The sequence below is a fragment of the Phaenicophaeus curvirostris genome, chromosome 31, assembly GCF_032191515.1.
Source record: "Phaenicophaeus curvirostris isolate KB17595 chromosome 31, BPBGC_Pcur_1.0, whole genome shotgun sequence".
NCBI classification, from domain to species: Eukaryota; Metazoa; Chordata; class Aves; order Cuculiformes; family Cuculidae; genus Phaenicophaeus; species Phaenicophaeus curvirostris.
The window spans coordinates 982,416-989,357 of NC_091422.1; positions in this window are offsets into that span (position 1 = coordinate 982,416).

Genomic DNA, 6,942 nt, shown 5'->3' on the forward strand with positions numbered 1-6,942 from the left:
ACTCTGCAGTGCTACAACATTTTGTTGGATGATTTTATTTGTCTGTTTATTATTATTAGTGTTGTACATTCTTACTGCTGAAACATTGGTGGCCATGCATATGCAGATATTTTTAATTAATTAGCCCAGTAATTTCTGAGCTGCAGGTGTCAGGGCTTGGCCCTTGAGGAAGTAGCAACAAGTCTTCTCTCTCTGGAAGCAATTTTGATCATGCCTAGTTTGGTTGTAGCTTAAAGTTTAGACACTGAATTACAGGTTTTCTGTGATACAAACAGGCAGAAGTGTTATCACTGAAGATATAAGAAATATTTACTGATTTTGCCTGACCTTAGAAGCCTTAAAAAAGCAAAGAGTAACAGCTAGCAAATTCAAAGAAGAAAGAAGAGGAATTTGCATCTGAGACTGTAAAAGAGGAAAGGCAAGAGAAAGAAAGAGGAAGGGACCTCTTACTGTTTTTAATGACAGAGAGTAGGAAAATATGTTACTGGTTATTGGTAAGAAAAAAATGAAAAATTAAATGTAAAGGGATGCAAAAGTTGCAGTATTCTTTAATATCATCCAAGAACCTATGTGGAAGAGAAGAACTGGAGGGCAAAGAAACAAAAGAATAATCACAACACTAAGAGACAGCAAGACAAAGCAACATATAGCATGTAGCAACATACCATATAGCAACAGTAAAACACCAATAGGCTCCAGGCAAATTAAAGAAGTAGAATACAGGAAAAAATATTCATACCCACATAAGAAAAGGTACAAATTTATGTAACTGAAACTTTTATTCTTAAGATGCAGAATATATCCTTAAAATACCAAAGGAGAACCAGAAAACAGATGTAAGGGTTATATTTGGAAGTAGGACATAGGATACAAAGTTGGATCCTGCATTGAGATTGTTTCAGATAGTCAAAAAAGATAGCTCTACTTTACCACTATATGTATACAATCTGCATGTATGTGTTTGTGTGTGTGTGCGCGTGTGTGTGTGTATGCATGTGTATGCATGCATATGGAGAGTAGGCTGTGAGTCCAAATCTACTGTAAATGTTCATATTATTTATATATATCGGAAGGGGTGGAGTTAGTTGTACTCATTTATGTGTTTGCCATGATTTTATTTCATTCAGTTATGTTGCTTTGTGTCCAGAGAAGAGCGACAAAGCTGGTGAAGGGGCTGGAGAACAAGTCTTACGAGGAGCAGCTGAGGGAACTGGGGTTGTTTCGCCTTGAGAAGAGGAAGCTGAGGGGAGACCTTATTTCTGAAGAGGGAGCTGGCCTCTTCTCCCAAGTGACAGGGGACAGGACAAGGATGAATGTCCTTAAGCTCCACCAGGGGAGGTTCAGGCTGGACATCAGAAAAAAAAATTTCACAGAAAGGGTCACTGGGCACTGGAAGAGGCTGCCCAGGGAGGTGGTTGCGTCACCTTCCCTGGAGGTGTTTAAAAGATAGGTGGATAAGGTGCTGAGGGGTATGGTTTAGTGTTTGATAGGAATGGTTGGACTCAATGATCCTGTGGGTCTTTTACAACCTAGTGATTCTGTTACTCTGTGATCCTCTTTTATGTGTCCTTACTTATTTTGTAATATTAAGGCATATTTATATTTATATAAATATTTATATATTTAAGGAATTTTGGAATAATAAGGGAAAAAGCATATGTGGTTTAAGGTGAATTTTAATTAGTTTGTTGCAAACACTATGTGGTATAGTGCTAAAACAAATTAAGGTGAAGACTGGAAGACTAAGGAGGTCTTTCTAATCTAAGATGTTTCCTAAATCCTGTCATAAGAGGCTAGTGCTTCCCACAGCCTGCTTTCCAACATTAAACTGATAGAAATGTAGGCATGATATTCTCAGTCTCTTCTCTTTAAGACTGTAAACCTACATACACATATGAAACCCCTGTTAGTTTATTGCTCTAAAATTTATCATCTAGGCCTTATAGTTAATCTTTTAAAAACAGACAATTACTCAAAGGAATGACATGTCTAATGTCAATAACTATGTAATACCTGTATGCTTGATGGAGATCTACTGAGTCAGAAGGTATCTCTGCTAATTTCAGTAGAATTTTAATAAATCGTTCGTATACTTGGCCCACTTGTAGGTGATACCATTTTGCAACTTGTTGATTTTAGACCTTAAGCTAGAAAGCTGCACTGAAAGCATTCCTTTTGTTTTGCATGCTAAAGAGAATTAGAAAGGGATCACAGTGATATTGAACACAGAGTGTTTCAATAAAAAAAATCATATTAGCAGAGACAGATTTTTAGACTAGTAGGGTATTTGTATTTTCATCCTGCCCTTTCGAGCCCTATTACGAGTTCACCTAAAGAAATAATTCACCCATGCATATGTTTGACAGTTTTCATATATTATCTTATTTGGGTTTTGTGGGTTTTCTGCTAAATATGTTGATGCTACTCACCTTCTCTGAAGTAGCCATTGTAAATGTGCCATCTTAAAATGAGAGCTTTCTTTAATATAGTCTCCTCCAAGAAAAACATACCTAGACACTGCTATGCCTTCTCAGAATTTTGTACTGCCTGCTATGTCTAGTAAGGTCGTAGTTGTTTTCTAGATCTGATACCTTTCTAACTGCCTTACCAGAGGTACGCCTTGTTCTTGCCTTTTCTCAAGTTGCTTCTTTCTCTGTTTTTGAGGAATTCAGTGGGGACTGATAACTTTTTAATATAGATTTAAAAACAACCTATATAATTATATTCTTGGAACATAATTTTGTGAGTTTTTTGTTTTCTGTAGAATGGTTTTAACATTTTTCATGCAAAATACTTCTTTTTACTGGTGATCAGAATTATTTATAAGGGAATATATTGTATGAACAGGATGCTGTTAAGTGTTGACCACAAGAACAGTCAGGATGATTTTTGGCAATCTTTTGTTTCTCCTTTGGGGCTTCTCCTTAACTAGATGCAGTCTACCATAAATGCATTCTCATCAGAGTATGTTTATGCATAGCTATGTTAGAAGTAATAAGCACTTGGTTTTGTCCAGCATATGAGTCAGTAAATGCATAAACAGGTACAGATTTATGACTCTACACTTCAGAGTACCATGGTGCTTGGTATACAGTGCAGTCAACTTTATCTGAATGTCACAGAGGGGAGTGAATATATCAGTAATACCAAGGTCATTTTTCATGTAATTAATAGGCTGGGATTTCTTTTGTACCAGAGTTTCAAATAACTTCAGTTCTCCTAATCAGGATTATTGGATATGGAATAGGTGCCCTTGAAATATGGAAATTATCCTGTGAAATACAGTTATAGAGATATTAAGCACAGGCTGATGTCTTCTTACTAGAATGAATTTTCTAGTGGATAGCATTTCTCTTGGAGACATAATGACTCTTAAGCAAGTAACACATATTCCAAATTGTTCATTCACATTACTGGAGTTAGTGAAGCATTTTTTTGGTGGAGCCAATGGAAAACCTCTTGCTGCTATCTTGCTTGCTATATTTCAGTCTGCAAAGCTGCCAGCCATCACTGTTCACAAGGTAACTACATTTTATCTCACCTTTACTTTTCTCCATCCTATAACTTTGCTGAGCATGCTTGAACTATACTTAATTTTCTAGGAGTTCTTTGTTTTGTGTCAATAAAGTATGCCGCAACTCTAAAAGCTCCTGTAGAAGATCAAGATCTCATTTTTCTTTTTAAATAGTAGGGACGAGCTTAAATAATATTCTAAGAACCTTCATCTGCTTATCTACTTTTCTGAAAATGTGAAAAGATCAAGATAAATTTTCTTCTCATTACACCTCACTCTTCTTCAGTTGCCTGTGTGGGGCTAAAAAAAATGGCATGCATTTTTTTTTTATTATTCTCTTTAAGCAAATGTGGAACTTAAATAGCATGTGTAGCTATAACAAATGAAAAAGTGAAGGGAAGATCCATCCTAGAATAATGTGTGCTACTTTCTGCACAGTTCTAGTAATTACAGAAGAAAAGCCTGACATCTGCTAAAACAATTGTAGTGCTTATGAATTTTACTCAATGCTACTGTTTGTGATCGGACTTTGGTTGTTCATGTGCCAGGTGAGCCATTACAAGCTGGTTTAGTTATGGACTCTTACAATTTAATGTGTGGATGTAATGGGGTAGTCTGAGATTGGTTTGGGAATTTTACCAGAAAGAAATATTACTGAAGGAAAGATCAGCTCTATTTCAAATAAATGTTAAGTAAACTTTGTATTGTGTATAGTTAATTAGATTTCAAGTTTGTAGAACACAGGAAAGGAAGCTCTTGTGAATACCATATGCATAGATTATCATCTGCTCTGGCAATCATGCTTGGATCACCTGGGGAAAAATTCCCAATACTTGGTAATTTGTAAATTAACTAAACTTACAGCGTCTTTTTTTTATTTTAGGAGCAAATAATTCAAATCAATTTAAGCAAACATAGTACCAAATCACTGCTTTTCTATTCACTGGAGGTTCTGTCTGAATACAAGGAAAAACTTCCTTACCATGAGGATGACCAAACACTGGCACAGGTTATCCAGAGAGGTGGTAGACTCTCCATCCTTGGAGATATTCAAAAGCTTGCTAGACATGGTGCTGAGCATGTGATCCAGCTTGAGCAGAGAATGAAACCAGATTGTTCAACCTAAAACATAATATTAATATTTGGAGTACTTTGAATTGTTTGTATTGTAATCATCTGTACACACTAAATTTCCTGGTTCAGCTTTTTCACTCTGTAGTAGAACTGCATTTCACTATCAAGATCTCTATTTAACTAAGTTACATGAGCAATTGGTACTTAGCTAGAAATAGAGGTAGAAGAAGTGAAAAAAAAGTACATGTGATGTCATAGTTTGAATTTTCTAAAAGCAAAATCTGGTTTTAGGGATTATTTTTACCATATCTTGTCTTGTTTTCATGCTGAATAGTAAAAACTTGTCTTAATGGAGACTGTACTTTTCAGCAGCTTGCTTGTTTGCAAACCTTACATCCTCAGCAGCTTTGTTTTCAGTAAATATCCCATTCTTAAGCTGTAATGTCAGATGGGTTTTACTGGGGGATTTGTCATCACTGTTATTTCCACAGGTACAGGAATAGTATCCTGTAGCTATGAATAGGACTGTAACTCCTGGTTATAAGGGTGTGGTAGAATACTGGTAACAACATATCCCTATATGTGGAAGGCACGCTTTAACTTGCCTCAGTTTGTCTATGCATCATACTAAGCAGTAGAATAATTTGAAAGTAGTTTGGCTTCCAGTCAGTCATAACAGAGGAAATATATAGAAAGAAGCATGTACTTATGTAAATCAGTTAGCAATATGTATATAGATAGTTCCAGTTAGGTGCTGCAGCATCAGGATAAGCCCTCATCTGTAGAGGCATGAAAGGGACTGCAAAAATATGGATTGCCATGGTACATTACCAGGGAGACTGAAAACTAATGCTGCATCTGAAATAACAAAGTGCAGCAGAAGTAGCTTGAGAGCTTAGGCTCGTGCCATTCTAACTTTGATTGAAAAGATTCCTTGAGTTTTGAGCATCGTAGTAATAAAAGCTAGAAGGTCAAATAATACTTAAGTCAACAGTGAGTAGTAGTAATGCATACCACAAATCATGATTTTGCAGACAGATTTGTATTTAACTAAGCTATAAATAATGAGGCACTTAACTTATGTAAGTCTAGGTTCTGCTATGGTTGATTACAGCAGTAGTGTCTAGCGCTTCTTGCCTTGTTATACTATCACCCAGCCAATCATCTGCAGCAAGAATATGTCACTGAAATTAAACTTACTTTGGGGCAGAAGCAATATCACACAGTTAGCAAAGCTGAATATTAGGACATGTAGTCATTAATCTGAACCACTTATGATCACGACAGTCATTGTTCCTAAGAACAGCTGTGATCATGAAGTTGTTGATTTGACAAAGGTGGAAGATTGAGTCATTGCACAGAATAGACAGCACCATTTTTACCCAGCAATCAAAGGCTGAGTATTTATCTATGTAACAGATAAAGTTAACTGGAATTTAAATTTCTGAAAATTTGGATTAGGGAAATTAAAATTTCTTACATGGGTGTCTTTCCATTTCATCTGCCTGCTCCCTTGACTCTTTTGCCTTGTCTCCCTAGTTTTGCTATAACACTTCATTTCAGCCACCTATAGTTACCTGACTGTTGTTTACCATTATGATTCTTCAAATGTGTTTTCATAAGTATGTTGACCTTAAATTATATATTAAATGTTTCCATGTTTTCATGATTTTGATGGTATCCTAGTTTTATTATGTGTATAATGAGTAGCTAAAGTTAGTAGCTTTCATAAACGGGTATTTATATAGGAAAGGATAAGTAATTTAACTACCTGAAAATTTTCAGGATATGTCTGAATGTTGGAATAAAACTGGTTAATACCAGTTGTGTAAGCAAAAACAAAATTAATACCCTATACTACCAGTTCTAAAAGAAACCATGCAAATAAAATGGGAATCACATAAACAGTAGACTGTGATCAAATCAATTCCAGCAGACCATATAATCAAATTTTAAGGGCTGTATTGCACATGGAATTTTTGCTGATTGAATATCTCTGTCTAACTCCATGCATAATGCTCTTATTCCAAAGTAAGAGTACCTGTAGGAGTACCTTTTTTCTTTTAATCTTAAGCTTATTTTGATGGCACAGAACATTTTATGTTTATGGCATCTGCATATAGAATGATCCAGTGAGAGCTAACAAACTGTATTGTAAATAGAGAAGAATTCAATGGGTTAGCTCTCTCTGGATTGTAGTCATCCAGCTAAGTAAAATCTGTAAATTGGGAGAAGTGTACTTATTAATAGTTGATCTGAATAAATTTCTCAGCATTTGAAGTCAGTCACAATTTTAGATAGAGCATATTTGGAATTTCAGTGATATAACAGAAATATTCAACTAAATATATTTT